General features: G+C 48.2%; 1 protein-coding gene across 2 annotated transcripts in view; it reads right to left on the bottom strand.

Moving 5' to 3' along the window:
- OPCML (opioid binding protein/cell adhesion molecule like) overlaps nt 1-20,207 on the bottom strand; it is a 335,118-nt gene extending 314,911 nt beyond the window's left edge. The window contains exons 1-2 of one of the 2 annotated variants that reach the window (XM_027699654.1): nt 20,170-20,207; nt 15,135-15,175 (exon numbers count right to left, since the gene is read on the bottom strand). The gene's annotated coding sequence lies outside the window, so the exon portion shown is untranslated. The remainder of the gene's footprint in view (nt 1-15,134; nt 15,176-20,169) is intronic. The other variant, XM_027699657.1, reaches the window with a different exon arrangement.
- Nucleotides 20,208-20,664: the final 457 nt, after the last annotated feature.

Below are 20,664 nucleotides of genomic sequence, written 5' to 3'. Positions count from 1 at the left end.
TGGGAGGTTTCTGGGCATGTGAAAAACTCATGAGAAACAAAATAAAAATCCTGAGTCCAGCTATACTTGGGAAAACCATAAAACCTCCATTCACATTGAATTCTCCTTAGCTTAAGTCACGATTTCCACATTGCTCTCCCTGTCAGTTCTCTGCCCCAGCATATTGCCGTGGTCAGGCAGTCATTAACCTCCTGATAGGGAGAAAATGGGGAGAAACGCTCCTGTATGCTAGCTGGGGCAGCCTCCAAATCCTCCCCACAAGTGCTGCACCAGAGACGTGTGGTCCTGCTTCACCCAGTGGTGCCAGCAGGACCGAGCACCCAAGCCTCAGCACCACCTGCTGACATCCCTGGAGATACCAGCGTGACCGGTCCCATTAAGGTGAAGCAGCTGAAGGACTCTGCCCTTACACTCTGAAAAGAGAACACTCCCAAGGCTTCTACAACTCTGGAGCCCAGCAGCACTGGGAGAGCACAGAAATCCATCCTGCCCTCGCTCGCCATCCCATCTGCCCTCTGAATCTGATCCAGACAGTCCATCATGGCTCTTGACACATTTAATGTCTCAGTAAAGAAAAACACGATGTGTTGATGCTCCTGTAAAGCTCTGACAACTGACAGCCTAATGGCTCCTTATTTTTTCCCAGATGCAGTTTAGAAAATGAAATAAATTTCGGCCCTTAAGCAGGCTGGCTGCTCCGTGAGTAACGCGTTTGCTGCGCTCCCAGGCACCAGCGCCGAGCTGCAGGAGCAGGGAGCAAGGATGGCAAAGGGAAAGGACAGCACGAGGGGTGGAAGCAGATGAAGGAGTTGTTCAGTACCAACTTATGCATCTAAATCCACCCAGAGTGCCCTTTGCTCCCATTTGCTGCACGCAAGAGCCAGCACCCGAAACTCCAGCTGTAGGTGATGCTGCTGTCCTACCCCGGAAAGAACAGGTGGGGAAACAGGACCCATCCTGTTAGGATGGTTTTTAGGATGATTAGGAGAAGGTTCTTCCCCCAGAGGGTGGTTGGGCACTGAACAGGCTCCCCAGGGCAGTGGGCACAGCACCAAACCCGACAGAGCTCAAGGAGTGTTTGGACAATGCTCTCAGGGACAGGGTGGGATTGCTGGGGTGTCTGGGCAGGGCTGGGGGTTGGACTCAATGATCCTATAGGTCCCTTCCAACTCAGGATACGCCACGATTCTGTGACCCCCCTCTGGTGACATCCACATTGGGAGGCCCTGGTGCTCCTCAACACCTCGGGAGACGCAGTCGAAGCTCAGAAATCCCCTCCTGCTGTGGCTGCAGGGTATTAAGCAGTGCTGTGTAATTAGGCTAAAGCAGTGCGTGGCCACGGGGCTGGGAAGCATGATGGAAAGCCTTTCACAGGGAGAGGGCCAGGTCCTTGTGGAGCACAGCCCAGCCATTACTCACTCGCCATTACTCCCGGACAAGTTACCCAGCCTCGAGCCAGCACACTGCAAACCCTTCCTCTGAAATACTTCTGAGGCTCTGAGTGATGGAAGATGGACAGGGCTGGAGCTGAAGATCTTATCTCACCACGAAGCCCCTGGAGGGTAGGAAAGGAGGCTTATGGATGGGGGCATCACATGGGGTCCCGACGGAGTAACCCACCCACTTCCCAGCATCTGGGATGCAGCTCTCTCCCCGAGCAGAGGAGGAGGGATGGGGGCAGTGGGGGCCTGCTGCCTCTCTCCCCATACCTGTGACAGTCAGCATGGGACATGACATCCCTTCCAAACCATCACACAGCTGGAAACCCCAGGCAGGGAGCTGGATCCCAGCCACCCAGATTTTGGGGGACCTTCGCAGTGCCTGGCATCATTTAGAGGGCACTGCAGTGGTAGGAGCCACTCTGATCTTGATAATGTGGAGCTTTCAGCTCAAAGTTTTCTCTCTTTTTTTTCCCCCAATTAATGAACTCCTTCTAGGCCATTTCCCCTCTGCCCATGAGGTCTTGCCCCCTGCTGCAAAGCACAGCTGCTGGGTGGTGGGATCGGGTGCTGCTGGGCCCCACCAGTCCATACAAGTGAGAACAAGCTGGGTCACCACCAGCCTGAAGGCTCAGGAGGCTCCTTTGTGACCCCACAGTTCCCCACAGGAGGGGAAAGCCAAGCAAAGGGACAGGATGGTTGCAAAGCCAACAAGGATGAGCTCTGCCCAGCCAGAGTGTGGGGTGGGGGCTGCAGCCCACTCTCACACCCCCCCAAATCCTGGTGCTGACAGGGAAAAGCTCACACAGCCCCTCTGAGCAGCCTCCCCGTGCTCACACCCCAGCTGGAGCCTGGGGGGGCCCAGACCACCTGCACACACCACCCCCCTGGCACAGCGTCGAGCACAGACTGTTCCTTTCAGCACTTTTCTCACCCCAAATTCCCTGCTCTCCCCCTCCCTCACTGCCAGAGGCTATTTTTCTCTTGATCCAGGCCAGCTTCAAAACCAGGGCCACCGCAGCACCTCCTTGCAGGTGGTATTTACATCTCTCCAGAGGAGCTAAATGCATTCCCATCCGTACTCGGGATGACCCCATTTCTTTTTTGGAGGCATCCAGGACTCAGAAAAGGGATGAGAAGGGAGAACATTCTGCAGGCTGCTCTAAGACAAAAGATTTTCAAAGAGGACACTCAAAGTAGGAGAGAAAAGCCAGCACTAACTGCAGGAGGGCTGGTCAAAGGGAGCAAAGGGATGGGAAGCAGCAGAGGGAAGTTCCAAAGCATTGGGAACATCGAGGCAAGGACACAACCAACCTCATCTCCCTGGCTCTGCTGCAGATGAGTTCATCCCAGATTAGGAAAGCTGCTTCACTTCACTGTGCCCCCCCAAACCTGTTGCTGCAAGAAAGGCACATTCTGGAAAGCCTGGGAGGACAGGGAGAAGGCAGAGAGGAGGGGAGAGGTAAATTGAGGCCCAATAGCTGCCAGGAGCCAGTGAAAGGACCAGTCTCCCTCGGAGCACGGCAAGACACATGGAGTGATGAAGCCGCCAAGAAGTTGTAATCAGGACTAATAGTTTGAGGTTCTTAATATTCCTGCAATCCAATAAATCAATGGCGCTAAATACGAGCGCGGGAAGGCGAGCACCGGATTGACAGGACAAATTAGGTTGGGCTGCAGGGAGAGATTCCTCAAACAGTTTGTTCCATCTGAGCTCACAGGGCAGCTGCTGAGCTGAGGGTGCTGCAGGAGACATCCCTCAGGTGAGCTGTGCCTCCTGTCCAGACACCCCTCCTGGCATCCTCCTCCTCCCAGGGTCCTTGCCATGCTCAGGGAAGCAGGAGAAGCCCCACCCCATCCCAGAGATGTTGCACAAACATTAACTAGTTGTTCACCTTGCTGCTCCCAGGGCACTGAGAGGATTAGCTCAGTGTTTACCCTCTTGCTTTACGTGTGCATGTAAACCACTATTCAAGTGCCAGGAATTATTATTAGAGATATATAAATGCTGGGATTTACAGTAGGATTAGTACCCTAAAACAGGTATTCCTCCTCTGATCCTCCCAAGTATCCCAAGAAAGACTGTTGTATTCCAGGTGAAAACAGTGATGCATAACCTTCAAATTAGAAGGAGAGGAATAAGGCAACACAGATCTTCCAAATCCTCTAGAAGACCCCTTGCAATTACAGGAGATCTAGATCAGATCTTAAACAAATACTGCAGCTATAACCTCAGCTGAGTTATAAAACACGCCTGCAGAGTAAATGACTCAAACATTCTGGGTTCAGGACCTACCTAAGAGGCCATCCAGACAGTTCCCATCAAACCTACCTCATTCCACACTAAACTCAAACTGAACACAGCCCAGAAATGTGTTAGCAGTGGAAAAAGTGGGGTGGACAGATGTGTATGCATGTATTTGTCCCTGTGTTAGCCAAGGGACATCTGCGGAGAAACCAGGATATTCAGCCCAGTCATCTTCATCTTCTCCTCAATCCTCCAAAAATGAAAGAACCAGCCTTACCATACCAGTCTCTGTACCCCTTGTCATATGGAACGTTCCCAGGTCCTTAAATCATTCTTGTCTCCCTCTGACAAGGGATTGGAAGGGCTGAGATTATTTATCTTAAAAAGGAGACAAATAGGAAGTCTTATGATAAATGTATATGAATTAATGAATGAGAGAGACAAAGTACATCTGGTATTTCTACCCTCCCTGCCTTGCAACACGAGAAGTCCCCTTTGATTCCACTGAAATAGTGACAAATTCAAAACTGATGAAAAGAAACACTTTCCCCAACCAGCCCATGAAATCCGTCAAAGCCCAGAGCTCGGGAGGTTTCAAAGACATTTATATCAATAACACGGCTCTCCAGAGCTAATGGTCAATGCTAATGAAAAGGAGAGAATGAGTTTAAGGCCCTCTCTAATGACTGCAGTGGGCTGGACAGAAATCCTGGATTTAGCTAGCAATTCCAACCTGGAAAAACTTCATGTATTTTCAGCTTAGGTGCTGCGTGGATTCACTGGGGGAGATGGTTCTCCACAACTCCACTGCTCCTGCCTGTGATTCAGGGCCCATTTCACAACCCTGCTCTAGGAACTATCCCTGTGAATTCCAACAGATCCTCCACTTGTATTCCCCTTCCTACCTCCCACCCAGGAAAAAGACCCCAAGTAGGTCTGGAAAGCTTGTTTCATCACACACCAGCTGTGAGTCCACACTAGAACTGCAGTCTGAAGCCCTTCAGTACTTATTATTTCGTGTTAAAACTCATCTATATTCCTTACCCCTGAATTGCCAATACAGGAGAGCACCACTGCTCTATTTTTCCTGGGAATTATTCCTTTGTCTTTGGTCTCTTGCCATCATGATTGTTATTGATATCAAAAGCAATGCCCAGAAACTTCAAACGAGAGGGAAACCTCGATTAAGTACACACTGTAAGAGATGCTCCCTGCCCTAGAAAGCACAGACACAGAAAGAAAAGAAATATTTGAAAACATCTCAAGGTCACAGAAGGAGCCTGCAGCACATCCAGGGGATAAAAAACAGAGCTGAAGCATCCCTGTCCATGAGCCCTGCCTGAAATCCACCCTTCCTCCAGTTCTTACATCACCTGGGGTTGAAAGTTTAGTGTGTGGGTTCTGCATGTGCTGTGATGGGACCAAGCCCAGCCCACAAGATCTCCCTTCTTAAAACTCAGGGTCTGGACAAGCACATTGCAAGGACCTCAGCTCCCTCTCCCCTGCATCACCTCAACATACTCCTTCCTTTTATTCCCACCACATTCTTCGTGGCTGACAGGGACCTTTGCATGTTAAAGGTTAAACTCATAATATTAAGGCCAGGTAATTAAGGCCAGATCTCCAATGAGTCCTGATTATAGATTGGGGAGGTCAATGCACAAAGTCAGGAGAGGGATGGACTCCTCCCAAGGGCAGCTCACAGCCTCTCCTTCTCCACTGACACGGCCTGGGACTTTATCAGACAACTGAACTCAGATGGTGTGAAAATCCTCCACACCTCTAAGCTCTAAATCACAAACTGGAAACTACCTGAGCAGAATGGCACTTCCCTACACAAATCCATTGCAAAGCACTGTGCACATTTGTCCTGGCCATCAGCAGTTGCAATGATCACTGTAAGAGGGTTGAACACGGTGGAATGTTCTTTACTCTGGAGTGTAACATGCCCATTATAAGTGCTATATAATGCTGAGCTCCTGCTGTAAAAGGGTCTTCAGAAATGACAACATAAAGAATTAACAGCCTCCAAAACAGGACTCAGGTGAAACCTGATAGTTGAAGTCGGGAGAATTTTATATCAAAATCCTGCAAGTTTCACAGGAACATAACACAAAGCCATAAATCACATTGGCTTTGCTTACAAGGTTGGTGGAACTCAGGAAATATAAAACCCCAAAAACTTTTGATGAACATCCCAAGTCCTGAGCTTGTTACACGGTTCTGAGGAACTGTTTGTCAAACCCTGTTTACCAACACATCCTCAAATAACTCAGAGACTTCTGCCAAGTGTCAGGTAAATATTTCTCAAAATAATAAAGATACAGTCCTGGCCCAAAGAAGGTGTAACATTGTGGTGGCAGGTAGAGGACATGTCTTGTGATGCCAAAGGGATGAGCCCTCTGAGTGCTACAGGAGTCCAGCATTGTGAGCTCTGATCTGGGTGAGACAACTCCCACCCTCAGCTCCTCCACCCAAAGTAGGGACAGAACCCTTCTTCACCCCCACCTTCTAGGAAATGATGATCAAGTGCTCAAATACTAAATAAAGGCCATGAAAAACGACAGAAAAAAGAACAGGGTCATTGCAAGCACTCAGAGATTGTTCTTCAACAAACCACCAGCACGTTCCACCATGTGCTTCAGCTCATGTCTCCAGCCTGACCCTGCAGACCACAGCACTGCGTGGCCCAGCCGTCCAGCCCGACCCTTGTGAGACACTTTATGGGAACGTGTGCATTAGCAAACAAAATCTGACACAGAAATAAAGTTGGAGAGGAGTTTTGGTGGTTTCATTTAGGTTGTGTTCCTTCCACTGGCCACGGGTTATCGATCTCTGCAGAGAAGAGTCAGCAGCCACCGCCGACGTGCCGTCCCTCAGCCAGGGGTAATGTACGACTGTTGGGAACCACAGTTAACTGATGAACCCATCTGGCAGGGGAGTGAGAAGTGATTGATTTACTCCCCATCCTGGTACTTAGACTTTTCACCCTCAACAGGCCACGAAGGCTCGTTCATCATCTTCATCAATCAAGCGGGCAAATATCATTAAATCTGCAGGCCACAAGCAGCATCATTTATATCTTTGTCTTTTTTTTTTTGTTGTTTGTTTCAAAAGTTTGCCACCTCTTCTTCCCACATCCCTTACTGAAAAATAGTGCTTTCACCTGTCAGGGATTCAGTGAGGTGAAATGGAGAAGCTGAATCCTGCTAAGAAGGGATGGTGCTGGGCTTTGGGTTCTCATGTCTCCCAAGCCACTGGGGATGCTCAGAGGTGCAGAGCATTCCCAGATACTCCAGAGCTGTCCAGCCCTGTACCACATCAGTGATGTCTGGCTGGGTTCAGCTCATGATAACTGTGTGCTACTGAACCCAACAAGGGTGTTTTGCTTGACCCAGAGCACAGCATTAAAGTCACCAAAGCAGCACCATGCAGGACCTGGCACAAACAAGGGTAATTCCTCAAAATTCAGTGGAGCAGCAACGACCTGCTTATGCTGTTCATCTTCCCTCTAACTTCCCCAGGACAATGGGGACTTTCAGCTTATTAACACTGTTTATGCATCGACTTGTTCCTTAATGCACTTTTTCAAAGTCACTTTTTCCAGAGCGTGGAGCCTTTAGCAGCACGTACTGACACCACCAAGCACAGAATGTGCCAGAAGGGAACACAAAACCCATCAAAAAGCAGGGACAGGTTTGAGGCCATCCTGCAGCAAAGCTGACACTTCATTCTGGCAGGCTCCCTCCCATCCCAGGGCTGTGTGAGCCCACTCTCTGCTTAGCTGAGCACTCTGACCAGCCCCCAGTCAAGGATGAATGGATAGATGGACAACAACTGCCAACAAGTTCACTCCCTCCTCTCCCAGCAAGACACTCCATTAGAAAAGCTTTTAAAGAATACCAGTGGAAAACACTGGACAAAATAATCTGACTCAGGGAAATTTCAGGCGAGTTCAGAATAGCCTGGAGTGAAAACCCAGCTCTAACGCGACTGAAAGAGCCTCGTGAAGGAACAGATGCAGCAGCCAGGCTGTAAATTAAATCACCGAAGGAAGGTTGGAGGAGCCAAATGAGATCTCCACCTGCCATTACTTCCGAGGCAGGGAAAGGGCCGGGCGTTCCGAAGGAGGGCGATGGATAGGCAGACAAATCATTTTATTAGCCTTAATTGCCATTTCAATACCGTACCCATGTCTCCACATAAGCCTTCATTCTGTGCAAAGTTGTCAGTTCATGTCCTGAATGGGCCAGACTTGTTATCAGCAAGGCGTTTACAGCCCCTGGGCTGTGCATTAATTAAAAAGGCTTTGTGCTGAGGCTCATTCATTAGCACACTGCTCCTTTAATCACTGCCTCTTCAGCCACCGGGACAATCTATAAATCTCCTCAAATATGAAATAATGAAGTGGAATGGTTCAATTTATTACAATGTAATAAGGCAGGATAATAGGGGGGTGGACAGGGTGGCACTGGAGCTGTCTCCTTGCCCAGTCTTCCCACCTCATTACTGACAGAGACCATGGATGAGAAGAGCAGAAGGGATGTAGGCGAGGACAGGGATCTTCCCGTCTCCTGCCATCCCACCCTCATGAAACCCAGCTTGCCACAAGTGATTGAAGATGATGGTGAAAGCCAGACAAGGTTTGGGAGGACACAGGTAGGTTTTCCCCTGAAGAAGTTCCAAAGATTTTGCTCTTTGATGCAGACACAGCATCCCCTCAGCAGGAGGGTAAGTCTCTCACTCTACAACCCATTTTCCCATCTGCACCCCCATTTTCCAACCTCTCCTTCCTTAGATCTTGTTCCATCATTCCTGGAAGGATCCAGGTTGAGATGGACAGTGCCAAGGAGCAGATGTTCTAGGGAACATCAACAAGCTACAAATATCCACGTATTAACTCAACACAAAGCTCCTTTTTCTCCTCTCATGGCTCATCTCCCAGCTGGGCACTCAAGTCAAGCTGCCAAATAAAATATGACTGTACACAATGGGTTAATTAACAAAGAGAGAAAGGTGAACATTAGCCTGGCTTTGCATTTCCTAAATAAATGCATCAAGGACACCTAACTAGTGAGGGGAGGCCAAACACGAATTTTTCTCGTGACGAAAATTGCAGACTAAAGATGCCAAGGAAAGAAGCAAAACTTCCAGCTATTTTAGAAAAGCAGCCACGGTATCCAAAGAAAGTGCAAAATGAAAACTGCCCATACAGAAGTTAACAAAAGCTAATTACGCTCCCGCATAGAAGGAGAGTGTTTAGAGAAAAGCAGGATTTGTAAAGAGCATTGTGGTGGATTTTGAAAAATTACTTTTTCCTGTCAAAAGATACCTAGTAAGGAACATCCAGTTCATATTATAACAGCTCTGCAATTTGCTACTTTATTTTCAATGCTCTCCCTATTCAGTCTTAGAAAGCCTTGAATTCTTATGCACTATCAGCTATATAATTAATGTGGCTATTAATATAATTAATACAACATGTTGCTTTATCAAAGTCAAAATTAATTCCCAGGAAACTGAGTTGTGATAAATTCACAATAAGGAAAAAAAAAATTAAATTATCAGAATAACCCATTTCAACATTTTCTTTAAAACTGAAGTCTGCTTTAAAGGCTTTACTTCAAAACGTGAAATCGTTCAGGGTTTTTCCACATGGACTATGCAAGTTATAAACATGCATCATTTTAACTGACCCAGCCTAACCCTGGTGGGAGGGAGTGCCCTGGCCTAGGAAAGCACTCAAGGGTTTCATTTTTTCTCCCCGTTCATTATCAGAAGTAGATTTAAAATAACGTTAGAGGACAGGAAAATTATTTCTTCCCCTGTGCTAGAAAGGACCAACCGAACACGCTGTTCAAACCCACAGGTCTTTAATATTAGCAATCTGCTAAGTGCTAATTTGTCAACACGAAACCTTTCATCTCCAAGGTTCCCAAAACACTTCATTTGCTCGAGAGTCACTCGTCCCACCACAATAAGATTCATATTATCCATATGGCGCCGCGAGCAGGAGGTTTGGGTTCCTCTTCCCCTCTAAGAAGGGCTCCTCCAGGAGTCAGGCAACTAATTACCACTCAAGTCAATGAATTAACCCTGTCCCTGACTGCTCTGCGAGTTTCAAGGTGCTTTTTAGAGGGAACAGCAGGCTGGGGTCCTTCCCATCAGAAAACTCTATTATATGGATCTTCAAAAAACCTCATTACTACAAAGCCATGAGCATTCAATCCCATTAATAAAACACATCAGTATATAATTATAATATTAGGCACTTAAATTGCAGTTTTCATCTGCGGCTCTGAAAGTATTTTACCACAGTAAATTAAGTCCCCCCTAATTTGGGCCGGTCAGAGTTTTGCATTTGAAGCTTTTCCTCAAGGAGAATTTGATTCTGTGTCAGAAAGGAAAATGGCAGAAAGGATCTGTTCTTCCTCAAAAATGCTCATTTCCTTCTGGTGAGGGATATGGAGTGGGGAAAACACACCCCGAATCTATGAAATGCTATGAGGATAAAGAGTTAAAAAGGTGCCAAGAGAGGAATGGCAATGAATCCATAAACTTTTCTGGAGGCAGTAAAATGTTTTTGCAGGATGTGTTTGCTCATCACCCCTCGTCGCATTGGGGTTCTCCAGCTCGCACCTTCATACTGGGGGATAAGCAAGACAAAAACATGAACAAAACTACCCTGGGACCCACTCTTCTTCTCTGAAGGAATCTCCAAACTTGGAATCACCAGCTTTTCCTAAGAGCTGCACCCTGGGTTTGGGCTGGAGGGAGGAAGCCACGCTTCCTGCAAGCTGACAGCGGCATCGCCCTTGACTAGATGGAGGATGACAGCGGCTCCTCCGGAGTCACATCTTGGCCCATGCTGGAACAAATATGCTTCCAGCAGGCAATGAAGCTGAGTAAATCAGAGATGACAATAAAAGTATCGAGGAAATTGTCCGTCTGGGAGGCAGAGCACACCCAGCACACAAGGTTCAGCTTTAATTTGCGAGGAGACCCGCACGCTCGAGAGGTTGTGGCAGGAATACCAGTGTAAATGATACCACCATGGGCACCGAACGGGCAGCTGGCTCCCCAAACTGTTAGCTGGTAACACCAATCCTCAGTAATTCCAGCTATTAAAAACAATTTAAAGAGGACTCAGATCTCATTTTGCAGAGAGCACAGGGGTCTTGATGACTATTTTTAAAGTTTTCCTGCACTGGAGTTAACAGTCTATGGCTTTGATATGTTCAGCTGCTGTGCTGCTTCCAGGTTTATTAAATTTACAAGCAGAGAGACAGGATGGCTTGTTATTTTTCCCAAAGAATCCCCGGAAAAAAGGGCAAAGCTTCTCAGGCATAAATCCAATCTGCAAACTCAGAAACCATGGGGGTCCCTTCCCCAAGACCACACAACAAATCAGGTAATTGTTGGTACATGCACACGTTTATTCAAATTTCAAAAGAATTATTATATATGTGGTACCTCCACAAACACACCCACTTTTAGATACATACACTGACAACAGTAAACAGATTAAATGTAATATTGCAGTGCAGTGGGGAAGGGTTAACCTGCATGACAGTAAGGGATTAATGCCACAGCAGCACCCACTTTTGGGCACTAGCAAGTATCCCAAGCCCCTTTTATTCAACAATTATTTATCTCCATGGCTCCCCTCTGAAGAAGGGACTTGGCTGTGACACCTTAGAGGCTCAGGCTTGAAAGACTGCTGAAAACACAACAGAAAATAGATACATTTCCCCCTATTCATGACCAAAAGCTCTTTTTCCCCTGACACTGCTTTTCAAGCAGCTCTCATTACAATTAAACCCTTTTTCTGTTGGATCTGGAGAGTTTTTACAGCCTGTTCTCACATGTGTTTGATGACCAGGTGGCATCATGGGATGATGCATCTCCAGGGGTCACTTGGTACTTCTGTGCTCTGTGTGAAGGGAGATTCTCCCTCGTCACAGGTAAGAGGATTTAATGTTGTTCATCACAGACCAGTGCAGACGCTCCCTGAAGTGTCTGGATAAAACCCCATTAAATCCATCCCGCTTTTTACAAACCATGAGAAAGAAGAAGAAAGGACAAGGCCAGGCACAAACCACCAACATCTATTGTGCATCACAACGGGAAGAGTCTGGGCTCCGGGGACATTTTTCTTTTGGCACTTATTGTCTCCTAAACTCCACAATCTATACAATAGCTATGTTTGTAATCACTCGAAAATTTTCAATTAAATGTAAAAAACCAGAAACAAGTAAATCTATTCTCTCTTTTGACTGTTCTATTGATTAAAATGGATGCCTGAGCTGCGGCCACTGAACCATGAAAAGCAATCTGTCTTGGATGGGTAAGAGATCGTTAGGAAATCGTTGTGCTGAGGCAAGAATAACTGTGCATGTACACACACGTGTGGGGCTGGGCACAGACCCCCACATGCTACCATGCAATAAGCCACCTGCAAGGAAGGAATAAAATTGTGTCTATATATATTTCAATATCAAGTTCAAAGCAATCCGAGGTGTTAGCCTGTCACAAAGACCTCTTCTCGTTTTCTAAGTTTCATCATTTCCCTCAGCGGTAAAACTTGGTCTCTGTCACTGCAGAGAAAAAAAAAAAAAAACAAACCACGAGGTGGGAGAAGAGAAACCTCAAGGTCTGTCATGTGTTACAAGCTCCAAGAGCAAGGAAACCACTTCTTGGGCCATTAGGAGATTGTCAAGCTGATGACAAGGAGATCCTCCAGCTGACGTTTCACCTTCCCCTTTCGTCCCTGTCCTTTCAGGGAGAAGTGGAGGATGTTAAACATCACCAGAAACACTTAGTTCTGCAAAGCCTGGCTGGTTGGGGTGTGAGTTAACCTAAGGCAAGGCAAAGGAGGGAAAAAACTTCCCACATGAAGCTTTTGCCTTGAGCACTCACCACAGATTCCCAGACTGCAGCAGAGCCGTCTAATATTGGCTCTTAACAGCCACAGGAACAGATGGAGAACACTTCGGTCTGCGCCGACAATGCTCTGCTTTCTAAGCAAGACCATCCTGATATCAGCTCTATTTTATCTCAGCACCTCAGGCTGAAGCTTAAATTAACCAAACATTGGGGTTTTTTCTTGTTGTAACCAATCACCATCCCACAAGCCCTGGGGAGTTCAGATCAGCGAATTCTCAGCCTTTGAAGGAAAAAGATCTTATTTGCTGGAGCCAGTGCATAGCCTGCTCCTCTCTAGGTATCCACACACCACCCAAGGGAAGAGCCCTAGAGAGAGGTGAGGTTTGGCAGCTCTGCTGCAAGGCACAGTTCTGAGAAAACCTCTGCTGATCACAGCGATGCTCATCCTCCCCAACAGGAGCAGCAGGAAACTCCTTTCCAAAATCCACTCCCTAGCAGGGCTGAGGCCCCAGCAGCTTTCTCCCACCAGCACAGGTCCAGCAGAGACATGTCCTCATCTTAACAAGGGAAAGATCACCAGCAGCCACCCTGCTGTCCGGGATCTCCAGGAGACACAGGGATGCTGGGCAGGAGCAGCACTTGGCATTGACTGAGCCTGGAAGGCTGGGAGTGTTCATCAGAGCAGCGTTACTAATGAATTCAAAACTGAAACAAGCTGTCATTTAGGGATGAGGGGATCCCCACCTCCCCACACACTCATCCCTGGTATTTGCTAATGGGAAGAGCGAGGCACAACAGCAGATTCAGGCTGACTCATGCAGTTTGCACTTTTATCGGGTGCTTTTTTCCATCCCCCCCCCTCCAAAGTGCAAACAAAACACACAAACGGTGCTGAATGAGAAGGAATGTTTGGGAAATGGTGCTCCAAACCATTTCTGTTCTATTTGTTTGTGTACACTCTGAGGCCATGACATCTCACGCTCCAGGCAGCCACTGCCAGGGGGTCAGCACAGGGGTGCTCACAGACACTGGGGAGGGGCTTTAGGTAGAGCCCCCAAGTAATTAAAAAAAGTTATTATTGCTTTGATTTAAACAAAAAAAAAAGGAAGATAATGAAGATAATAAGTTTCAAATCCTCAAAACTGAACAGGCCTAGAAAAGCACTGCCAGATTTTACAGGGCAGTAAAACCAGTCCTGCCATCCCCACACCACAAAATACCAGATAAAAACATCAGCAAACACAAACTGGAGGGGATCTGCGGACCCCCAGACACGTGCAAGACCACTCAGATGTGTGCCCAAGAGGAGACACTGAACGGGTTAGCATCTCTCAGATCCTTTAATATATTTTCCCTAATTAAGCTGTTCAATTCGCCAGCTTAAAGAGCTGCCGATAGCTGCTACAAATTGATTTATCTTTTGATGAAGGTAAAATTTGCTGGAAAAAATGAGAAGCAAACAACATATGGGTTTGGGAGGGATTAAATTACTTTGTCTTGTGTTAAGATTCAAACATATTCTGGAGGCAGGATGAGTCTTTTACAAGTAAATTGTTTTTATACTATATATCCATTTCTATGTAAACAGAAGGATACTCATTTACACATCCACCTACAATACCTGCTAGGTAGCAGAAGTGTATCCTTAAGAGCCAGATGAGATCCCGAGCTCTCAGTGGGCACACACACACACAAATAAAAAGCAATCATCCTGCAAACAGCCCCGAGGGACAGGAAAAAAAAGCCTTCTGGAAACACAAGCAATCCAACCATAATAGATATGGGCTGAAGCAGCCTCGACGTGGAGGGTCAGGGCCGGGTAACACGGTGGGGGTCAGGGCTCCAAAACTGCAATTGCAATTCCCAAACCACCCCCGCCTGGGAGCTGCAGTCCCCTCGGATGGCAGGAGCTTAGAGTTTACCACCTCCACTCCATTATTTTGTTTTACTCATCAGTAAGAAATATAAGGTGAAGAGGGATAAATATTAAGAGTAAATCACAGCCAGCCTGGCAGGACCGAGGAACAGCAGCAGCCAGCACAGGATAATTTGCTTCATCTCAAATGAGGAGTTTCCCTGGTGGGATGGGACATTATAACCTCAGTAAGTACAAGACCTGAGATGTGGAGTTTGCCTCTGCAGCTCCAGTATCACAACACACAGGGCTGCAAGCACTGATGTCCCCTCAATGCAGATCCTTCTCCTTTTCCCGGCAAAAGCCGTGCTCGTCTCACCCCTACAACCACCGAGGAATTTGGCTGCATCCTTCCTCCCTCAAAACCAGTTCAGACCATCCCCAGCACCACTGTCTCCAACAAGGGAGTTAAAGAGAGTTCAGAGTGAGGGATGCAGCCATAGCCATGGGGGGGGGTTGCATTTATTAACTGTTATTCCCCACATCCACTTTATCGGCTATTTTGGACACATGCATTCCCTACACAAGCACATGCCAGACAACTGAGAGCAGATAATTTGCCCAGACAGGCAGTAAATACATCCCATCTCATCCTTCCTCCTAGAATAATGTGCTTTCTAGTGTCACCTGTCATGTAAATCATCACCTTGCAATTTATCCTGAGCTACATTTCAACCGCTTCTGGACCTACAGGAAAATAAAGAAAGAAACAATCAGAAGGTCCAGTAACTCCTTCTGCGAAACAGGGATGCTTCTTCCCTGGCCAATATTTCAAATTTATTGAAGAGAAGACATCTACTGAATTTATGGCTTCCCAGGTGAGTTTCCAACTCTTAGATTTAGAGGAGTCCTAGATTTTCTCCGAGCTATACAGAAGACATTTACATAAGTTTTTGTGCAGCCTTGAAGCTCATTCCTTCAGTCTATTCCTTTCTCACCATATGAGTATCCAATAACTACCCACCTTGTGGTTACTGCAACTCAACAACTTAGAGGTGGATTTGAAAAATCCCACGAGTTGCATGAGAAATTAAATGCCTGTGATTCCCCCCCCCCACCCCTGGCATTTTTTACTCAAAATCTTCCCACAGAACCAGAGTCGAGTAAAGAACTGGGGTTGATGGTGCTGCCTGGGCTGCAGCCCTCCCAAGGAACAACCAAAAAATGATGTTTTCTCTCCAAAAAGTGAGCCCAGAAAAGCCTCCACGGGAATTTTCCACCAGAAAAAAACCAAAGAAACAAACAACAACAACAACAACAACAACAAAACCAAACCAACAACAACAACAAAAAAACCCACACAAAAAAACCCCAAGGAATTTTCCCTGAACATCCTTTTGAAAGGTTCTAGTGGCAGGTTCTCTAGTGGAAGGTGTCCCTGGCCATGGCAGGGGTTTGGAACGAGATGAGCTTTAAGGTCCCTTCCAACACAGACCATTCCATGAGTCTACAAATGTATTTCCAGCAGAAATTCCTCAAGCCAGCCAGGCCTGCTGAAAAGGTTGGATTTAAGGAGGTATTTAGGCAGCTTAAGCTGGCTGGGGGTGCACAGTCCTGGGGGGACCCCTTTAATCTGTGCCCTCTGGCTGCAGAGAGAAAAAGCCTCCTGCGCATCTGTGCCTTCTCAATTTTGTGTTCAAAACACTTGAGAATCTCTCTTTTGTTCCTTGGCTGTCTCCCTTAATCCTTCCCTCAGTCATTATTCAATATTTGGTTTTGTGACTACATTATTTAACTTGGCGGAGTGTTTTGGGACGCAGCTTGAATAAAAGCCTCTATTTTTAAGCAGCGGAGGGGACCGTCACCCAGGCAGGGAGGAGACAGCACTGACAGCAAAGAGGAGACCAAAGCTTCACCCATCAAAAAAAAAAACAAACCACCAAACACCTCTCCAGGGAAAGTAGGCTGGCAGTCACAGCATCGTCATTCGAGGGAATAAATCAGCAAAGCAAACTCCGATGTCAGTAATTTTGTGACGCAGAAAATTGATTCGTACGTTACAATCAAGGAGCTCCTGCCTCCATAATGTACGCTCGGCGTTTCAACATAATTATTTGTGCAACAGTTTTAATGTTCGCAGCCTCCTCTGGCTGTCAACCTGGAAGTAAGTAGGGGGGAAAAAAAAATAAAATTTTAAAATGCTCTTCTTCAGAGACAGGATTAAAGAGAGAGAGGGGAAAAAAAAAAAAGAAATCAATCTCCGAGCAACCTCCTTTGTATTTTGTTGTGACAAGCCTGAATTTAAACAGCCTGCGAAGTCAAAACAACAGGAGAAATATCAATACACATTAATTTAATCAAGGAACACAATTCTGCCAGGCCAGGCCAAACTTGGCTTTGTTTCCTCCCCGGTTTCTGTGGGAGCTGATGACACCCCACCACCCCCCCCGAGTCCTCAGTGGTGACTGGAGGTCTCCTCAAAGGCCCTGAGCCCTCTCTCCATTTGGATGCCTTCCCATGCAGAAATCACAACTCCCGGTGACGCAGACCCCACTCGCACCCCTCCATCCCTCCTCCCCCAAAACCCCTCATTTTGCTGGCCCTTGTTGGCCATCCTGCTGCATCCTTGCTGTGTGCCACGGAGCTTTCAAAGGGCAGGCAGATAAAAGGGTAAACATGATAACAAAAACTCTTCTCCACCACACTTGACTCCGTCAAATCCCGGGCACAGCGCGACTCTTTGAAACAAGAATCTCATTAAGGAAGGGAGAGTTGAAAGGATAAAGCCCCCGCATACCAAACGCAGAAATCAGATGTACTTGACCTTTCAAATGAATGTACATTTTCTGAGTGACTGTTCGTGTCAGAATAATTCAAACAGACACCTGATAATCCTCTTAAAAGGCTGAAATTTGGATACTGGATTGAGCACAATGCAGCGGGATCTGCGGGTGGCCTCGTCTCCGTGCTCGGTCCTGCCCTTGCCCCCAATTTCCCGAGGCACCTCCAAGTCTTGTCCCCTCCCCGGGCTTTCATGTCCCCCCACACACAGAGGAGATGTTTCAAGTCCAGAATTCATTAGCAAGGAAACGTCTTCTGTGCTGACACAGCTGGAAACGAAAAGCTGATGCTCCTTAACACAAATTAGGTGATTAAATGCTTTGGATGGAAAAGATGTGCCTCAAAAGCAAGGTACAAGAGGGGGACCTCCTTCCAGACAGGCTCCAGCCACGCTGACCTCATGTACAAGTTGAAGGACCCAATTAGGTCCTGCATGTTGTTTATCAACATATGTCATGTGTGTCATGTTCCTGAGAAAGAGAAACGCTGTATTTAAGCCATGAGGATTCCAAGAAAAGCCCAGTGGCTTCACAGGGAAACATTTACATGGTGAATGGCTGCAAATGGAGAGTTCACCAAGCTAGGAATATACTAATTACAGCCCAAAGGCTGTAAAAGAATACAGAGAGCAACTGCAAGGTTTCTTCATGGACAGTGTTGCTGGAGAGGTCACCAGAATGAAATCCAAGTGTCTGTCTGGATCACCTCCCCTTCAGAGTTTTTTGGACATCCCGGTCAGATCCAGCTGCCTGCCTTGATCTACAGCTCCACTTCCACCAATAACTTCTGGGCTTTGTTTAGCACATCCATACAAAGAGAGGCACAGATGCTCCCAAGCCTTTGAAATCAGAGACACTGGGAAGTCAACAACCCAGCAAACACTGGAAGAAAAGGGGGTTTTGGTGGCTATTTGTGGCCTGTGTCTATGAACAGCTCCACAGAGTGACAGACCATGCAGTCTGTCAGTCTAATAATGAGTTTCTTTTGAGAAACACCAAAAAATCAACAGCTTAGCATTTCCAGTGGAATCCAGGGGTGTTTTCTGACTGGTAAGGAATCTGGAAGCACACCAGCCCCCTCCTGATGTCACAGTAACATCAGCCCCAGCCATGGCAGCTCATGCACTCACATGCATTGCCAAGCAGGACAGGCACCTCATGGCTTTGTATCCTCTGGCAAGCCCTCCCCTTCTTCCTCCCCTTGAGCTCCCCAGCATCCAATGTTATTTAGCTAATATTTGTTTACCTCGTTCCTGACACTTTGCCTTTTGATTCCCACTGCAGCACAGTGGCAGGTCCAGCACGGGATCCTGGAGGAGCATCACCTTTGCTGGGGGGATGGAGGATGCAGCAGCCAGAGGTGAGGAGGGTGGGATTGGGGGGCTGCACTGCTCCCTGGTCAGCCCCCAAACACACAGGAGAGGATGGAAAGAAATCTCTTGGGAAAGTCAAATGGAAGGGGATAAACCAGCTTATTTCAGCAGTGATGTGCTCAAGCCCACTGCCCATGTGGGGACTGCTCGTGGGAGCTGCCTCTCCCTGTCCCAACCCTCCCGAGTTCCAGGGAATGCAGTTCATTTTGCAGATTCCCAACCAAACCTCCAAAGAACCACAAATTCCTACTCTGAACCAGCAGGCTGAGCCCCATCACTGCAGCGTCTGAGCTCCAGCCTTGAAATGATTTCTTGTTTATCTGACGTTTCTCTGCAGGCCACCCAGGAGAAGTACAGGGCTCTGCAGACCTCCCAGCCCAGTGTGCTGGTCAAGATACAGGGGGTGACACCAGTAGAAGCCAGCACCTCTCCTCCCGTGGGGACTCATCCCTTTGTCCCCCTGCACGAGGCTCCCCCAAGCTCCTCCCACGCTGTCCCCAAAACAGGACCCGCTCTGGCATGTGCCAGCAGCCACATCCCCCCCTGCCCGTGGACTCTCGGGCGTGTTTTTCACCCCTCCTCTCAACACTTCCTAACAGCTCATGAATTTTATAAACTGAACTCATTGTAACCAAACCATGAAATTGCAAATTTAACTCAGTCAACAAACAAAGCCTTGGCGGGGAGCTGGGGCTGTCTGAGGCAGGGCTGCTCTGCTGCCTGGGCAGTGGGCAAGGTGGGAATCTGCTCTGAGGGGCACTGCACAACCCACTCCACCCCCTTTTGCCACGGGGCAGTGCGGGTTGTGCAGGATGCTGGAGCATCACAGCCTACGCAACCTCCCACCTACACCCAGCTCCTTCAGCAGTGCCAGCCACTCCCACCTCCCTTCCCCTTCCTGGCCGTTCCCCCTATGGATTCAAAAGCACAGCAAAGCCTCAGCAGCCCCAAGGCCCTGGGCAAAGCCACCCTGCCCAGCCACAAGGGCTCTGCCGCAGCCCCCAGGTCCAGCCAAGCCTGGCTGCTGCCTCCCCCTCGCCTGGCAGCACTGCACACTATATGTCCATGTCCAGGGTGGCCGGGAGAGCCTCGTTAAGTTAATGGAGTGCTAATTAGCTGGCAGACCGAGGGGAGGGATTGAAGGCGCTGCCTCATTTGCTCGGTGGAATTGGGCCATTAAAATGAAGGGTGAGCAGTCTCGGGATGAGGTGGGGCGGCGGAGGCTGCCACGCTGCTGGAGGGATGCAGAGGGGTCTCCCTGGGGACAGCTGGGGCTACACAAACCGTTTTTCTGGGGTGAAGACCAGCTTTTGGCACGGAGAGAGTGGGAACAAACTGCACTGTTGCTGCGTGCACGGAGGAGGACAACGGAGCACCACCAAAGTGATCTCCTCATCACCTTCACCATCTCCAGCGCTCGGCTTTGGAGCCCCACCAGTACAGACACCCACGCCAACCCTTCTTCCCTCCATCCACAACACCCAGTGGCCAAAGGCACTTGCTCCAGGTGGGAAAAGTGGAGCAATACCTGCTGGAGTGCAGCGTGTCCTCACCGGGCTCCTGCCAACATACCAATGCCACCTCCTTCCAAGCAAGCACGGTGCCACAGGGTGTTTCTATGGCAACAAGCATCTCCAATGTAGCCGGCACCGAGACTCCAGCACCGTTCTGCTGACACCGGGGGCCACGGTCCCACCAACTCTCCATGCTCTGCAGCTCCAGGAAGGGCTCCAAGGACAAAACTCAGCCTTTGAGAGGCTTCAGCACTGACTTAGCACTCCTTCTCCAGGGTGGTCACGGCACCGTGACCTTCACGGATATCCCTCAGTCTCCAGGTAGGAGCAAATGCAGGAAGGACACAACATTCCTCCTGTGGACATTACCCCATCCTGCAGCACCAAGTCCTTGGCTTGCAGCTGGCCCTGGCACCAGCAGCCCTGCAAGCTCCCACCCCCGAGAGCAGCAGCAGAGCTGGGGTCATCAGTCACGGCGTCGTGCTATAGGCAGCCTTAAATCCCAGGCC

Source organism: Neopelma chrysocephalum, unplaced genomic scaffold (genome assembly GCF_003984885.1).
Source record: "Neopelma chrysocephalum unplaced genomic scaffold, ASM398488v2 Primary Assembly neopelma1_138, whole genome shotgun sequence".
Taxonomy (NCBI): domain Eukaryota; kingdom Metazoa; phylum Chordata; class Aves; order Passeriformes; family Pipridae; genus Neopelma; species Neopelma chrysocephalum.
Note: the sequence above shows the minus strand (reverse complement) of the source record. Positions and strands in the feature narration are given on the sequence as shown.